The 18,824-nt window shown below is 43.3% G+C and overlaps 1 pseudogene; it reads right to left on the bottom strand.

The window, feature by feature from the left end:
* Positions 1-1,031: 1,031 nt before the first annotated feature.
* LOC147442478 (uncharacterized) lies at positions 1,032-18,418 on the bottom strand (annotated as a pseudogene).
* Between the last annotated feature and the right edge of the window lie 406 nt (positions 18,419-18,824).

The raw sequence follows: 18,824 nt of genomic DNA, 5'->3' as shown, positions 1-18,824 counted from the left end.
AATGAGTGTGTCTATGCGAGAGAGAGAGAGAGAGAGAGAGAGAGAGAGAGAGAGAGAGAGAGAGAGAGAGAGATGTATGTGTGTGCAGATATATGCAATGAGTGTGTCTATGCGAGAGAGAGAGAGAGAGAGAGAGAGAGAGAGAGAGAGAGAGAGTTGTATGTGTGTGTGCATATGTACGCAATGAGTGTCTATGTGTGTATGTGTGTGTGTGTGTGTGTGTGTAGTTTACAAGGGACTAAGGCTCATCACAATATAAATCAGATAGAGAAAAGGTTACAATCTCTTGATTAACAAAACACTAGCAATTGACCATATTACAGCAGTGCCCTTTCCAAATCATGTATAGATGTTTATTGCAGAAGCTTTGTAAGGTAAGGGTTTCCTCTATACTTTGTAAGGTAAGGTAACTGTGTGTGTGTGTGTGTGTGTGTGTGTGTGTGTGTGTGTGTGTGAGAGAGAGAGAGAGAGAGGAGAGTAATGGCAAGAAAAATTTGAAAAGCCTTTGAAGATCTTTTGAATGTCAAAGAAATAAAACAAGAAGGAAATTCTGAGGACGACAAAAAGAATTCCTCTAAACATTGGAATTTGACTCAGCTAGTATGAGTTCAGTACATGTTGCCAATTGGAAGTTTAAACTTATTATGCACGAGTATGTTTGACTGTATCGCAAGGAGATCTCGACGAACATTGCAAATTGAACCAAATAGCACGATGTCAACACGTGTTTCCAAATGGAAATCTAGGCTAAATATGTGTATATATGTCTGTGTGCAGCACAGAGAGAGAGAGAGAGAGAGAGAGAGAGAGAGAGAGAGAGAGAGAGAGAGAGAGAGAGAGAGAGAGCAGACTCCGTTTTTTGACTTAAGCCACAGTTTTTTACAACCTTATTGACTTGATTCACACCACATAAAAGATCTTATGTCAAGTAGCTGAAGGCAATTATGTACAACATTGACGCAAAAAAGCTTTTTTTTTTACAAACTACTAATATCTAGAGTCCATGGCTCAAAAAATAGAAAGTATATACATCACTCATTCCAAGGCCTCAATCTTGCATCTCTATTCAATTCGACCCCAAAATGTTGACTTCTTGCTGTTGCATTCATTAGATCATACGCAGGAGGCCTTTCGGCTGGATCACGAGACATGCCTTTCCAAATCCAACGGCCAATGTGTGTCTCTAATGGCTTATCTGCGTGGTTTTCCTCTATCTTCACAAGTTTCAACAACTTGCTGATAATGTAGCTAATAGAATATATGTCATGGCTGGTGGAGGGTGTAACTGTTTGTTTGTTGAAACACTCAGGAGCCAACCAAGGATGTTTTTTTGGGCATGTTGCTGCAAACGCATACTTGTAATCTGCAGGACGTGGTATGTACAAAGAAGCACTAGCTCTTGTCAAACTACTCTAGCCCCCAATGCCTACGTACACAGTGTCTGTGTCCTTTGGAAAGTGGAGCAGTATATTTCCAGGCTCAAGATTGTTATGCAGAATATTTCTTGAGTGAATGAAGTCTACAGTTCGAAGCAAGGATGAAATGATGTGAAATACATTCCTTCGAATACGATCTAGACTGCACATGTCCTCCACAACATGTGGTAAGTCTTGTGGAGGAGGTTGTTTTTTTATTAGCCTTGGCTACCCATAGCCACCCTTCTAAACTACCCCCGTTCCAAAAAGGAAACATTATAATTGGTTGTGCTGCATGTCGACATAGCCCCACCGCACTTATAATTCCTCGATGAGCAACTGGTAGTTGAGTTGCTTCTAATGCTGCATGACCATCCAATGTCTGGTTGGATCTACTTCAATGGACAATCTTAGCTGCGTACTCTTTCTGCGGAAAGTTTCTATCCAACACCTGACACTTTGCTACAATTCCAAAAAAACCAGCTCCAAGGCGAGCATTTGGCAAGAACACTATTTGCGAACGCTCTAATTGGAAGAGAGGAGGTGCACCAGCTCTAAATCGATTACTCAGGAGTAGTTGTCGGGCTTGGCTGCTTGTTGTTGCATCTGTACTTTTACTCTGTCTATGTCTTTTGTTCCGCCTGTGTTGCTGAGAGCTCCTCAATCAACAATATTTTCTCGGAAATGTCTTCTCTTTCTGTAAAAGTCTTTTCAAGTATATTGATCGAGCATGTCATTTCACCTAGCGTCTTCACACACTCATTTCGTATGGTTTTGTTGTTGACTAGGTGAGCCTCAAACTGCAAATGCGGACATGTATTTTGGAGAATACCCCAAAACAAGGGTACAACCCGGTTAGTAACTAGTTTGAAGTCTTTTTGGCCTGGATCAAATAGTTGGCGCAACTCTTCTTTTGTTAGTTGCAGCAGGAAACGGAGCATTGTTGCAATAAGCAAGTGGCGCTCATGTTTCTCAAGATGGGCTCCTCTATCCGTGTTCCTATTCTGAAATGAATTTTACATATCACTGAGTCTAGTCCACTGGTTGAAAAGGTTGATGCAACATCAAAACTTTATAACAAATTTAGCTGCAAAATATAACCAATGCTGCAGTAACTGAATGTCGTTCACGTGTTTTATATCCTTCTACATGTTCATCTAAAAGGTTTATGCACTTACAGGAAGCTACTTAGAATCTAAGTCTTAAAATAAAGAAGAGATGTAGCCACTTGCTCTAGCAGTGCTTTGTATATATGAAAGTGTTTTCACAAAGACTAGTGGCATTTTTTATGTAACTGTCACTCAGGTATAGACCTTTTATTAGGTGGTTGTCATTAACTAAGAACTGAATTAAATGTTTTTTTTTAAAGAAATGGGCATCGAGTAAAGTCCTTCTTAGTAGTTACTAGGTTCCTCACGTAAAGGTTCGAGGGACTCCATTAGAGATCCTGCTTTGCTTATATGGATTTCGGAAAGGGAGTTTAAAAGACTGAAGAGGCATCTGGTAGCTACATAGTGCGGTGTATTGTTAGCTCTAGCAAGCTGTCTATTGCATGAATCGGTGCTTGTGTTTATGTGCTTGGTGAATTTTTCAACCTACAAGGAAGACATTCATGCCATAATTCTCATTTTGGAAAAGCAATGATATTATTTGCATGACTCTACATACCGCATGGCCTCCTTACGCTTCTCTGTGGTACATTTGCAATTAGAAGAATTCTAGCAACCAGAAGGTTGAACATACAGAAACGATTTGACCTCAAGGTACACCGCGAAGCAAGCTCCAGTAACCGAGGTGCTGATGCGTGCAAGCAAGTTCGGGAGGTAAATGTGTTGTTCATAGCCTGAACCTCAAACAATAATTAGCTCTTTTTTCAAGAGCTATATCATTTCAATAGCTGCTCTTGCACAATGGGAAATAGAGACAAAACAGAAAGGGGTCTGCATACAAACCTAGGTGGCTCCCATACCCAAGTATACTTTGCTGAAGAATCGAGGCAGGCCAAAATAATATGGCGACAATGTCGACAACAAGGAAGTCACCAATCAACTTAAAGGCTGGTTTTACAAGCTGTATGGTTTGCTGGAGAATATTGACGGTGGCCAACATTTTGAGTTAATTGGACAAGTTTGGTAAATAATGCTTGTTCATTTTCAATCAAGCTTGAGTATTTTATCTTTTGACTACATCAGGATTCTTACACAGACAAAGAAGGTAAATCTAGCTCTAGGAGGCTTATCAAGGACATGTCTTTTGCATGCAATGTGGTTCAAATAATTTTAGTACCTATGACTCTCCTCTAACACCTACTTAGTTTCGCCACCTAATGTTATCCATTTATACCAATATATAAATATAAGCTTAAATTTCTAGTTGTTATTAGCCCAGAAGACAACAAGGACCAAATATATGTTTCTGAGTTGTAAAGAAGTTTTCCTCTATGAAAGATTGTAATCATTCGTTGGTGCTTTAATTTATGAGCGAAAAAGTTGGGTTTTATTTCCTCCCGATCGAAATACCCCTTTTTTTAATATATTTTTATTTTTTGGTAACATGATAGAGAATTTAAATGTTGTTGTAAGTCGAAGAGCCATGTTTTGCATTGCTCAATAGTGAAATTTCATAATGGAGCAAGGTGTTGTAGACACCTGCTTTGACTAATGTGAAGATCACACAAAAAAGGCGGTGATGTAGACTACAGGAGGCATGGTCAATATGATGAATGCCATTGCAACAATGTCGCAGACATGCAAGACTGTAGAGAATGTAAAGAGGGAAGGTGGATATGAAGAAAATTAGTCATAGGAGAAATTCACGTTGAACATTACAAAAGGGATATTCTCTGTGAATACTTTGTATTAAAGCTAATGTAGAATATTACTTGCATATAAGCTTGCCATGTACAGTAAAGGACTAATATAAGCTTGCCATGTACAGTAAAGGACTACTACTTCGCCATGTACCCTAGCACCACCCAATGTACGTTTCTTTCATTGAGGAATATGAGTCACATTTGTGAACAAGTTGCTATTGTATGTTTGCCTGATTCTTCTTTTTTGTTTGATTGAGTTAAAGAGTAACATGATATTGTTGGGCTATTGTTTCTACAGAACTTCGATTCAAGAAAGCAAAAAGTGAGGAATATTCATATGATGCAAACTATTTTTGTGAGCAAGAGTATATGACATGCTTGTATATATCTAAAACAACTAGAAAAGCTGAGCATCATTAATAGCTGCGTATTAAACTAGTATTTAAAACTCTGTGCAGTCTGTGTGTGTGTGTGTGTGTGTGTGTGTATCCAATTCATACATAAAGCACTGTTAACTGAAAGTTCTATTTCAAAGGCACTTTAATTTTGAATAAAAAGGTCAGTAAACTCACATCTCGTTATCGGCACATAAAACAAACTAATAAGTTACATCTTCTTTCACGAAAACTTGAGGAAAGATCAACATGCTCTATGTTTGACACTTTATTAGTGTCAGACGTGCACCTTGACCCTTTTTTTTGCATCCAAGTACTACTCTGACGTACTCATGTGGAGCCTGCAACCCCACGAGTACCTCAATTCAACTGTTTACAACAAAGAGAAAGGAAAAATAAAACGTAGCCTATTCAATTCTCAACAAATTTTTTGTACAAGTACTTTCCCAAAGCTTCTGGAGGAAGGAATAAATGTAGACACCATGCTCAAAAGTGTGTGACTAGTTTACTAGCATGCTTGCAGGCAAAAAGAGTGTTTTAGCTAACTTGCTTTTGGAAACCTCACCCCTCAAAAAATCTCTATGTGGCATGACTCAAAACGTGAAATTTTACAACTTTATTTTCTCTTTTTCTTACCTCTACACAGCTCGATGTGGCCATCATAATCAAGCTCCACCAATATGTAAGGTGGCTCTTTCTCTTTACCTTGCTCTACAAACAAAGAAAAAAAGTTAGCAACCTGTGATACCAAGTTTCCAATAATAAGGAAACCATGGTGTACATGTAAGTTAACAGCAAAAGAGCAATAGAATAAGGAACGCAAAAGACCGTTCTGCAGCTTAGTACATAATTCACTGTGTTTTTCTTGAGCATTTCATTATGCAAGTTTTCCTCGTCTCAACTAATAGTATTTCATTATGCAAGTTTTCCTCGTCTCAACTAATAGTATGAAGGGGTTTCAACTTCGTAAACAATTGTGATTTCCACAACATAGCACTGCTTCTCAAACTTCGACATGTTGTTAAAGTCTAGGCCTAGTAGTACTTAGTATTGCTGAGAATATGAAGCAGTTGCTCTTGCTGTGAAAAACAAGATGCTGGAATCAACGATGCTTCAAATTAAGTCATTTTTTTCTAGTTCACATTTTTCACTTATTTATTAATAGTGACCTTTGTTGGAAAAGTGAGTAGGGCAAATTTACTAAGTCACCATAAAAGAAATCTAGCACTAGCACTTTCTGGCAGAAAAGGCAGAAGCAACTTGCAGTGCACCTTCTCAGCAAGAACAGTAAGGAGCCTAGCATTTCCAGCCCACAGAAGCAGATAGCGTTTTTTGGCTACAAATCAAGCCTAGATTTTTTTTTAATGCAGGTCAGCCTGGCGTTTTCAGTTTGGAGGTCCAGCCTAGCGTTTGCAGATTCCGATGACAAATCAAACCAGCACGCCAGCGTTTTGAATTCCAGCACTTAAATGCCATAGATTCAGCTTTAGCCTCGCAGATCTCACCTGCCCGCAACAAATTCTCACTGTACCGTGGACTCTGCCAATCTTTTCAAAGTCAATCCTAAACGGTCCTATATAGGTGAAAGCGGTTATTGACTTGCACCCGACAACAGCAGCCCACCAAAGGAACCTTCACGTCGGACCAAAATAGCCCAAAGCTTTCTTGCCCTCCTTGGCTTGGATTTTTCGCAACATGAAGGCAGCTATACGCACACTACTACGTGCACACTACGTCTACATTCCACCGACAAGCTTCTGCCACAGCCTAGCACCAGCCTCAGTCAGCTCAGAGTCTAGTGTGGCATTTTGTGAGCCTCTGTCTGATGCACACCCCACCTTCTCTTGCATAGCGCAACCATTTTCGCACTCATGTGAACGAGCGCATCAGCAAACTCTTATATGTTAGCGAACCAAGAAGTATTTTTAAGCTCCTCTTGCTGGTCATGGTCTGATTTAACGGTTGCTCAGCCTACGAATGTTGGCCTATGCAGACATTCTTGGTATTCGAGGAAGAAGTGGAAGTAGGCAATGACAAAGGTTAGTGTCTACAGGATCCGCAGTATCAGCTTCCAAACAGCATTCCCCTTAAACATCCTCAGTGTTGGTTCTGCATCAGCTTATCAGCTGCTTGAGGCTCAGACATTAGCATTTTCAGCCCTAACAATAGTGTACCGCAATGCTCTACTTGCTGCAGGACCATGCTACAACACTGCCAGCAACGTGTTTTTCCCGTGCTTCACCCACAGCAGGTCAATGTTCTCAGCCTTCAGCCCCTTGCTGCATCATCATCATTGTCACCATCACTGTCATCGTCGTCGACATCCCATACCAGGTCCTCGCTGCATCGACCAAGCCAAACCCAAAACAGCCAACAATTTCCAATTTACAACCAGGCTAGCCAACGTTCTGCATTTTCAGCCACAATACCACCACACTAGCAGTTCCATAGCAGAGAATCGATCTTTTCCAGTTTTCAGCCTTGACGCCATCGTCGTCAGTACCATCCTCGTCGGGCGACATCGTCATCGTCGTCGTCATCTCGCAGACCCCTATTTTGACAATGTCACCTTCGTCATTGTTATCATAGATCCCTTGGAGGTCCAGCCTAGCGTTTGCACATTCCAAACGACAAACCAGACCAGCATGCTAGCGTTTTCAATTTCCAGCACTTTAACACCACAGATTCAGCCTTAGCATCGCAGATCTCACCTACCCGCAACAAATCCTCACTGCACTGTGGAGTCAGCCAACCTTTTCAAAGTCAGTCCTAAGCAATTCCATATAGGTGAAAGCGGCTGTTGACTTGCATCCGACGACAACAGCCCACCAAAGGAACCTTCACGCTGGGCCAAAATAGCGCAAAGTTTTCTTGCTCTCCTCAGCCTGGATTTTTCGCAACATGAATGTAGCTACACGCACACTACTACATGCACTCTACGTCTACATTCCACCAGCAAGCTTCTGCCATACCCTAGCACCAGCGTCAGTCAGCTCAAAGTCTAGCGTGGCATTTTGTAAGCCTCTATCCGATGCACACCCTACCTTCTCTTGCATAGCGTAACCATTTCCGCACTCATGTGAACGAGCGCGTCATCAAACTCTTATATGCGTCGTGGCCTGATTTAGCGGTTGCTCAGCCTACCAATGCTGGCCTATGCAGACATTCCTAGTATTCGAGGAAGAAGTGGAAGTAGCCAATGACAAAGGTTAGTGTCCACACGACCCGCAGTATCAGCTTCCAACCAGCATTCCCCTTAAACATACACAGTGTTGGTTCTACATCAGCTTATCAGCTGCTTGAGGCTTAGACATCAGCATTTCCAGCCCTAACAACAACGTACTGCAACGTTCAACTTGCTGCAGGACCATGCTACAACACTACTAGCAGCGTGTTTTTCCCGTGCTTCAGCCACAGCAGGCTAATGTTATCAGCCTTCTGACCCTCCCTGCATCATCATCATTGTCGCCATCATCATCACCGTCGTTGACATCCCGTAATAACAAGTCCTCACTGCATTGACCAAGCCAAGCCCAAAATAGCCAGCAATTTCCAGTTTACAGCGAGACCAGCCAACCTTCTGCATTTTCAGCCACAATACCGCCACACTAGTAGTTCCATAGCAGAGAATCTAGCTTTTCCAATTTTCTGCCTTGACGCCATCATTGTCAGCAACATCCTCGTCGGGCGACATCGTCATTGCAGATTCCTATTTTGACAATGTCACCTTCGTCATTGTTATCGCAGATCCCTTGGAGGTCCAGCCTAGCGTTTGCAGATTCCGAGGACAAACCAGACCAGCGTGCCAGCGTTTTCAATTTCTAGCACCTAAACGCCACAGATTTAGCCTTAGCCTTGTAGATCTCACCTGCCCACAACAAATTCTCACTGTACCGTGGACTCAGCCAACCTTTTCAAAGTCAGTCCTGAGCAGTTCCATATAGGTGAAAGCGGTTGTTGACTTGCACCCGATGAGAGCAGCCCACCAAAGGAACCTTCACGCCAGACCAAAATAGCCCAAAGCTTTCTTGCCCTCCTCGGGCTGGATTTTTCGCAACATAAATGCAGCTACATGCACACTACGTCTACATTCCACCAACAAGCTTCTGCCACCACAGCCTAGCACCAGCCTCAGTAAACTCAGAGTCTAATGTGGCATTTCGTGAGCCTCTGTCTGATGCACACTCCACCTTCTCTTGCATAGAACAACCATTTTCGCACTCATGCGAATGAGCGCGTCAGCAAACTCTTATATGTTAGCGAACCAAGAAGCAATTTTGAGTTCCTCTTACTGGTCGTCGCCTAATTTAACGGTTGCTCAGCCTACTAATGTTGGCCTATGTAGACATTCCTGGTATTCGAGGAAGAAGTGGAAGTAGCCAATGACAAAGGTTAGTGTCCACAAGACCCGCAATATCGGCTCCCAGCAAGCATTCCCCTTGAACATCCTTAATGTTGGTTCTGCATCAGCTTAGCAGTTGCTTGAGGCTCAGACATCAGCATTTCCAGCCCTAACAATTGCGTACCACATCGCTGAACTTGCTGCTCAGGACCATGCTGCAACACTGCCAGCAGTGTGTTTTTCCCGTGCTTCAGCCAGCAGGTCAATGTTCTCAGCCTTCGGCCCGTTGCTGCATCATCATCATTGTCACCATCATCGTTAACAGGTCCTTGCTGCATTGACCAAGCCAAACCCAAAACAGCCAGGAATTTCCAGTTTACAGCCAGACCAGCCAACGTTCTGCATTTTCAGCCACAATACCACCACACTAGCAGTTCCATAGCAGAGAATCTAGATTTTCCAATTTTCAGCCTTGACGCCGTCGTCGTCAGCACCATCCTCGCCGGGTGACATTGTCATCATCACCATCATCGCAGATCCCTATTTTGACAATGTCACCTTCGTCATTGTTATTGCAGATCCCTTTGACAACACCACCTTCATCACCATAGTTGCAGAAGCCGAGCTCCACAATGCCGCCTCTGTCATCATCGCCGTGGTTTGCATCATCGTTGTTGACATCGTTATCGTCATAGTTTCCACCGTAGGCACCAACATCGTTGTCAACATAGTCATCATCAAGTACCACAGCATCTAGACCATTGTACTAGATTTATGCAATGTATAGCATAGGCCCCATAAAGAGGGGGGCTCTTGGAGAAGAGTTTGAGAACTCGTCTGGTGCTCTCTCTCTCTCTCTCTCTCTCTCTCTCTCTCTCTCTCTCTCTCTCTCTCAGCGCTCTCATTCACAGTAGCATTCATTTTGTTTGTGATTATTCCACTTGCACTCTCTCTCTAAGAACGGAATGCTCTGCCTTCCATAGGTAAAAAGAACCCTTGAGCACAGATCACATCGCTCATCATGGGCATTGTCAACAGTCATTTCTGCTGTATCTTACATGCAACCATACATAATTGAAACATGAGAAAACCCATCACTCTACATCTGATGGAAACAACCCTCAGCATCATCACCCTCTCCTTATATATTATATAACTACAACCCCAGGTGCAAGCATAAATGATTGCATATCAAGCAAAGCACTCGCATTATATCCGATAGCACCAGTCTAGGAAAATAGAGTTCACATCGGTCCAAGACAGACCAGAGATTTCCTACTCTTCTTGTTCCAGAAATCTCATAATTAACAAAACAATGCATCTAAAGATTTAGCTTCTCCAGACTGTTCTTCGCTTGCTGGACATGTTAAAGAGGCGATGAATACATTGCAAAGGTCAAATGCAAACCCCAATTGCAGGCGTACATGATTGCAACATGAGAAAGTCCGCAATCCCACCAAAGGTACAAAAATGTGCTACTACATGCGCACTAGGTCTGCATTCTACCGACAAGCTTCTGCCGCAACCTAGCACCAGCCTCAGTCAGCTCAGAGTCTAGCGTGGCATTTTGTGAGCCTCTGCCTGATGCACACCCTCAAGAAAGCCATGGCTCCACACGTTCTCTTGCATAGCGCAACCATTTTTGTGCTCATGTGAACGAGCGCGTCAGCAAACTCTTATATATTAGCAAACCAAAAAGTAGCCTTCAGTTCCTCTTGCTGGTCGTGGACTGATTTAGCGGTTGCTCAGCCTACCAATGCTAGCCTATGCATACATTCCTGGTATTCGAGGAAGAAGTGGAAGTAGCCAATGACAAAAGTTAGTGTCCACAGGACCCGCCGTATCAACTTTCAATCAGCGTTCCCCTTAAACATCCTTAGCGTTGGTTCTGCATTAGCTTATCAGCCAGATACCAGCATTTCCAGCCCTAGCAACAGCGCACCGCAAATCTCAGCTTGCTGCAGGACAATGCCGCAACATTGCCAGCATCATTTTTTTTCCCATGCTTCAGCCATAACAGGTCAATGTTCTCGCCCTTTAGCCCCTTGCTGCATCATCTTCATTGTCGCCATCATCGTCGCCGTCGTCGACATCCTGTAACAGGTCCTCGCTGCATTGACCAAGCCAAACCCAAAACAACCAGTGACTTGCAGTTTACGGCCAGGCCAGCCAACATTCTGCATTTTCAGCCAGATCAGCCTAGTGTTTTCTTTTTTTTTTTGGCATTCCAACTGAAGCGCAACTCGACAGTTGCAGATCCAAGCCACAGTACCGCCACACTAGAGGATCCATAGCAGAGAATCTAGCTTTTCCAGTTTTCAGCCTTAACGCCGTCGTCATCAGCATCATCCTTGTCGGGTGGCATCGTCATCGTCATCGCAGATCCCTATCTTGACAATATCACCTTCATCAGTGTCTTCGCAGTTCCCTTTGACACCACCGCCTTCACCACCATAGTCGCAGAACCCAAGCTCCACAACGCCGTCTTTGTTATCATCGCCGTAGTTTGCATCATCGTTGTTGACATCATCGCCCTCATACTTTTCACCGTAGTCATCAACATAGTCATCATTAAGCACCGCAACATCTAGACCATTGCACTAGATTCATGCAATGTATAGCATAGGCCCCATAGAAAGGGGGGCTCTTGGAGAAGAGTTTGAGAACCCGTCTGGTGCTCTCTCTCCCTCTCTTTCTCTCTCTCTCTCTCTCTCTCTCTCTCTCTCTCACAGTAGCATTCATTCTGTTTGTGATCATTCCACTTGCACTCTCTCCCTAAGAACAGAATGCTCTCCCTTCTGCAGGTAAAAGGAACCCTTAAACACGGGCCGTAGCGCTCATCATAAGCATTGTCAACAGTCTTTCTTTTGTATCTTACATGCAACCATGCATAATTGAAACATGAGAGAACCCATCACTCTGCATTTGACAGAAATAACCCTCAGCATCATCACCCTTCTCTTACATATTCTATAACTGCAACCCCAGGTACAAGCATAAATGATTGCATGTCAAGCAAAGCACTCGCATTCTATCCGATGGCACCAGTCTAGGAAAATAGCCTTCACATCAGGCCAAAATAGACCAGAGCTTTCTTACTCTTCTCGTTCCAAAAAACTTAGAATTAAAAAAACAATGTATCTAAAGATTTAGCTTCTCCAGACTGTCCTTCGGTTGCTGAAAATGTTAAAGAGGCGATGAATACATTGCAAAGATCAGCTGCGAACCCCAGTTGCAATCGTACATGATTGCAACATGAGAAAATCAGTCACTTTGCATTGCTGTTTCCATCATCCCACCGTGCATGTCCAGGCACTTAAGATAGTTGTATATCCTCTAGTTGCACACAACATGAATCATCAGCATGACATTCAGCACCCGAAACCGGTTGTTGACTTGCACTCAACGACACCAGCTCAACAAAATAACCTTCATGCCGAACTAAAATAGCCCAGACCTTTCTTGCCCTCCTCAGCCTGGAAATTTTGCAACATGAATGCAGCATGCACAAATCCACCTCTTTGTGTTGGTAGAGCATCCCACAGCTTCTTCAAGCTTCTCTTACTAACAAAAAATTATGCAAGCACGCCCCCAGCAATACTGCAACTATACATGATTCCAGCTTGTGGAAGTCCATCACCTTGAAGTACGAGAAAAACGGTAGCTCATGCTCTTACATGAACTTAAGAAGAAATAGAGGGAGACTACTTCTCGAAAACTCATGCAAAAAATTCATCCCTTAAATCCTTAGAAGGGAACTCTTCTTCTCTTCACCAGAATGCAATCAACGAGATAACGACTAGTAGATACTCAGCCCGCCGAAATCATCTCCTCGAAAATTCTATCACCAATGTAAATGTCTTGTGCAAGACCACAAGCCATCAAGGCGAGAGCAATCACCTCTAAAAGCAGCACAAAGTGAAAGTCCTTCCCTAGTTAGGTAATTGCATCTGGTGAAAGGCCTTCCCTTATTAGGTAATTGTATCTCATGAAGGACCTTCAAATCTGCAACTTGCCGCCGCTCCACAGGCAAAGAACGGGTGGAGCAGGAAGTGTATATGCACACACTACCTAGAGGAAAATTAAGAAGCTCCCGAACATAAGCTCCGAGGAGGAGAGTGTGCACATGCATGCATGCATGTACCGGCATTTAGAACAATGCACATCACAGTCAAACCTTGAAACCAATCTAAGCACTAGAATTGTTACAACGTCAAACCGTGCAGCTTCCTAACGAGCAATTGAAGCGTCATGGGAGCTGGTACGTTCAAATGTACTCAATACTTGATTGACTCACATATACTAACATCCATGCCAAAAGGTAAGCAGTCATCCCCCGTCATCCTGATAATACCATCTGCAACCATAACCTCTAGAACTAACCATAATTAGTACACATTGCAAATGCAAAACCTGGAGCAAGTGTACACATTGTGTACAAGGCAAATGCGCATATGCCGAGATTCAAATTTCAACATAAGCTGCAAGAACCCAATCCACAAATAGGTACAATTTCAACACTATAAAGAACACAACATGCGGGAGAAAGCCTCAAGTAAACAAAGCATCTGAAAAGGCTCATATCAAGTAGCTCTTACGTTGAGTATAAGTCCGAAATTTGTGCCCAGTTTTACAACACACGTGTTTATGCGGGAAAAAACATCAGACAAGGACCAGAAGGTAACTTTTAGAGGTAAATTAATCCTCACACTCCAAGCATGCACAACGCGTGAGAGAGAGAGAGAGAGAGAGAGAGAGAGAGAGAGAGAGGGGAGAATTGCACGTGCTTGGAAGCTTGGAGTGAAAGAAATAATTTTACCTCTAAAAGTTACCTTGCTCTAGTCCTTGTCTGAAGTTTTTTTCATATAAACACATGCACTGTAAAACTAGGTACAGGTTTTAGGCTTATACTCAACATATGAGCTACTTGATTTAAGCTTTTCCAGATGCTCTATTTACCTAAGGCTTTATCTTGCATGTAGTATTCTTTATGGTCTTAAAACTGTATCTACTTGTGGATTGGGTTCTTGCAGCTAATGTTGAATCTCAACATATGCGCATTTACCTTGTACACAATGTGTACAATTGCTTCAGGTTTTGCATTCGCAATGTGTACTAGTTATGGTTGATCCTAAAGGTTATGGTTATAGATTGCATTATCAAATTGACGAGAGATGACTACATACCCTTCGGCATGGATGTTGATATACTAAGTCAATCAAGTGTTAAGTACATTTTGTATGTACCAGTTCCCATGAAGCTCTTGTTACTCATTGGGAAGCTGCACAGTTTGACGTTGTAACAATTTTAGTGCCTACATTGATTTCAAGGTTTGACTGTGGTGTGCGTTGTTCTAAATGCCAACACATGCACGCACGCTCTCCCCCTCGAAGCCTGTGTTTGGGAGCTTCTTAACTTTCCTCTAGGTAGTGTGTGCATATACACTTCCTGCCTCATCCGTTCTCTGCCCATGTGTCACGTGACACATAGGGTTGGATGTGTCACGTGACACATCCAACCCTATGTGTCCGTGAAGAAGCTACACCATAACAAGGTTTCTGTCAGTCTAGTCCATCTAGATTAGAAGTGATCTGGCACTTTTTTGTGAGTCTATTCGTAGACCGTACATGCCCAATCACTTAGTATAGATGCATATCCTCTGGTTGCACACAACATGATTATCAGTGTTCCCATCAGAATCCATTAAGAAAATTTTCTAGTGCATTTAGCCTTTTTTATCTTTTTTTGACATTTTCCACTTATTATTTTGAAGTGACTTTTGTTGGAAAGTAGGCAGGCCAATCTTGCTAAGTTTGTATATAAGCAAACTAGAGCTAGCACTATTTGGCAGAAGAGGCAACAGGAGCCAAGCTCAACAAACAACTTCTTACAAGATAAAGCCTTGGTGGACCTTCCCTCCAAGCAGCAGATCCCCCTTCTACTAGCGTTTTTAGAAAGCATCACAGCCTGGCATTTTCCACCATCATACCATCGCCAGCAAGTCCCACTACATAGCGTTTCTACATCAGCGTCGTCGCTAGTAGAAGATCTCACCTAGCGTTTTTGCAAGACCTCAACCTGGCATTTTTTGTCATCAGCATGCCTAGCGTTTTTTGGGATCCCATGACTAGCATTTTCAGCAAGTACCACCCACAGCAATGCAGCGATTTTCAGCAATGAAGTAGTTGCAGATTCAGCCCGGAAAGAACATCAATTTCAACCCTTAAGAACCTCTATTTCTAGCCCTAAACCTGCCGAATTTCAGCGACAAAGACCCACAAAAAACAGCCCCCAAAATCAGCGTTTTTGGACTAGTAGCAAATTTCAGTCGTAGCGTTTTTTGAATAGCAGTAGAAAGACTGCAGATTTCAACCCTAGTGTCAGTCTCGTCGTCATCGTTGACATAGCCTAGACTTGCATCAGTCCTATACATTCCATTTGTAATAGATTGTGCAATCATAAGTAGGCCACTGTCGCCGACAAGAGTGGGGCCTTTGAAGGAGGGTTTTACAACGTCTCTAGTGTCGTATTTCTCTTCTCTCTTTCTCTCAGTCTCATACACTTGCACGCAGTGTCCACTCACTTTATTCGTGATCATAGCACTCTCCATTAAGAACAGAAGGCTCTCCCTTCCATAAGAACAAAAGGAACCTTGAGCACAGTCCGGAGTACTCATCTTGAGCAAAGCACAAACATTCATTCCGCTGCACCTGGCATTGGTGTCAGCGCTTTGGCAGTGTTTTGCATCACTCAAGGAAAGAACCGCAAGAGTCACAAGATTTTTTTTTTCTTGCTGCGGTCGCATGAACTCAAGTTCACTTGCGCGTGTCGATTCCTAATCGTGTTTTTTGAAGAGCAACAGGAATCCCAAGAAAGAAGGTCTTGTCCAGCCTCCCCTTGTGTCTCTTTTCACTCATTGAGAGTGGACCGTGCACTTAGTGGCCGGACAATTGATGTGAGGTGGGGAAAAGCAACCTTGGTGTGAGCCCAAGGCTGAGATATGTGCCGCAACAAAAGGTGTGTGTCTCCGAATCAGCCACTTACCATTCCATCCTGGAGGGTATACTTACATCATCATGTAGGTCTATGCAAGTGCTTGAGGAGCTTCCTGTTTGCAGTGTGGGCTCCTCGAATGTAGTGATTTGAGCCACAATAGAAAGCTCTAGTTTGTTCTCATTAGTTCGAAGTGAGATTCTCTTTCCAAGTACAATCGCCTATGCACGCATCTTGAAGGCATGTGGCCCTATGCTGATATGGATACAAAAAACCAGAATTATATTGTGAGTCGCAGGCTGATCAAAAAAGATATCATGCTTGACACTGTCTTGGTCAGTATATATGCCAGATGCAGTACGCTTGAGGAAGCGCAAGAAGTGCTTGAGGAGATTCTTATCCAGAATGTCATCCCTTGAGATCCACTAGTGGCAGGATGTGCACAATGCTATTTCAAGCAAATGTAAGGCAAGCTCGCTCTATATCCTCATGTGGATTACTTTAAATGATATGTGTCTCTCTCTCTCTCTCTCTCTCTCTCTCTCTCTCTCTCTCTCACACACACACACACACACACACACACCCCAACTAGAAGGAGCAATGTTTCGAGAGAGCAGGCACTTGTTTATGGATACGATGAAAATGGTGGATGCTGCTAGAGCTGATGCAGCAAAGGCTGCAAAGGCAGCTGTCAAAGCGAAATCCATAGCTCTGGAAAAAGCTGCAACAGCAGCTAAGGCTGCTGCAATTGCAAGGGCTGCCCTCGAAGCTGTAGCCCTTGCTGCTGAAAATGAGTTACTGGAGTACCAGCCAGATATGAATGGTTGGGCCTCATGTAAACAGAACAGAATTGGAAAAGAGCTAGCAGGAGAATGTGGATCTCAACCTAAGTTTTTACCGCTTCCTCATCTTCGTTTCAGTAAAAGTGTTCATGGGCCTGCAAGAAAGAAGTTCGGAAAGAAGGATATTGTCGAACAGTACCAGTTTCATTCAGAACAAGGATGCTGAGAAAACACATGCTGATCAAAGTCCCACTGTTACTTTTCATACTGTGGATACTGATGCTATTTCGGACAGGGTTCAAGAAGGCAAACACATACAATCTGGTCAAAATTCTTTCGTTGCTCCTTTTACTGCAAGTGTCGATGATAACCCTGTTGATGAATACAACAACACTCAGCAAACATACAAAGTTTGCACTTTTGCTTGTCCAATGCCACCTCCTTCCGACAATGAGAAACTGGTTCGGCAACTACATCGTACTATGAATAGCTCGCCCCCAATATCTCACAGCCAAGCATACTTTAGAGTATTGTAGGAAACGTGAGACATCTCCATTCTCAATGAATGGATATACTCAGATTAAATACCCTCAAACTTGAGGATGTAGCTCTTCTAGGGCGAAAAAGGCAACATCACAAGGGCAAGTTGCGGGTTTCAAGGTCCAGCACTAGTAAAGAAAACATTAAAATAAAGTCTATAACTGCAATTAATAAGACACTCAATAAGCTTCAAAAGGTGAGTATTGCTCAGTGCCGTCTGTTGGGAAGCACAGGGTCTTGCTACATGACTCTAACTGTGCTTTTATCTCATTAAGCAATTGTGACGAAGACCTTAGCACTTCAACAGCCAATTGTAATGCTGTTGGCAGTCTAAACGTTTGCTCAGAGCCCAAAAGGGTAAAGAGTCATTGCTAAATACTGGGATGCAATGATCATTTTACAGCAAGTCAGAGATTGTCAAGAAAGTCAAAATCCAGAAGAAGAAAACAAGCAACAGGAAAATTTGTAGCCTCAGCTGAAAGTGGAGGTGCCAGTAGAGATAATGAGTTGCTGTCTATATGCACTGACAGTCAGTCGGAGACACCGGCCAAGGTTGCATATGAACAAACAGGCTTTTACGATCACACATCATATTCTGATGATTATGAAGGCAGTGATGAGAATCAAGGTGGAATAATGGTCTCAGGTCCATTGCAGGAGTTAATGCACATGACTCGCCTGCAATTAAAAGCACACAAGAAAATTCGCTTTGGACCAAGCCAGGCAGGGACGAACACAGATTCTCAGATCTGTCTGTGTCTGGTGAAAGGCAAAAACGAGAACAAAAGATTCTAGGGTTCTTGCAAATAGATTAACCAAGGGGAATCGAATCTCTGGAAAAAGCATCACAGCAATTTTGGATGATATTGTAGCAATAATAGACTATCAATGATTAAATAATCAAGCAATACCTAACAACACAAAAAGAGACGAGCGTGCTACCTGCTCTGTCAAGATCACTGCTGCATGCGCACGCCTGAGAAAAGCAGCTCAGTGGCTCTCTTGCTTGCTTGCTGCAGTGCGTGCCTCTCTTTCTCTCTCTCCCTCCCTCGCGCCTCCGTCCCCCCTTTACACACGTGCACCCCTTTGCCCTCTTTCTGGAAAAAGCAACTTTCCTGCAAGCAAGCGAAATTCAAGGCCACACTTTTTGTAGTCAAATCGAATCGTTGCATTGGCAACTCCCTTCGGCAGTGCCAATAGAAGGGGGAGGGATTCCGACCCTCCCCCCGCCACATGGCAAGCACAAGATGATTCGGCAAGTGCATTCTGAAGCCCGGGGCCGGCGGAGAAAGCGAGATAGAGGGAGAAAGATAGACTATTTTGATTTTCTCACGAGACAGAGGGAGAGAGAGACGTTCGATGGGGAGGTCATGATTCACTGTGCCTAGTACCTACACACTTTAAATGCACGGAAGCACGCACGCTTGCATGGGAGTTGGAACCAGGCCAGCTCCCTGTCAAAGGTCACCTCAACTTGTTTGTGCTCACTGAGGAGCGGCAAATACCCTTGACTCACTGACTCCTGAGCTTCTCCTGAGTCCGGCG

The sequence above is a fragment of the Adiantum capillus-veneris genome, chromosome 14 (genome assembly GCF_014529385.1).
Source record: "Adiantum capillus-veneris isolate H3 chromosome 14, ASM1452938v2, whole genome shotgun sequence".
Taxonomy (NCBI): domain Eukaryota; kingdom Viridiplantae; phylum Streptophyta; class Polypodiopsida; order Polypodiales; family Pteridaceae; genus Adiantum; species Adiantum capillus-veneris.
Note: the sequence above shows the minus strand (reverse complement) of the source record. Positions and strands in the feature narration are given on the sequence as shown.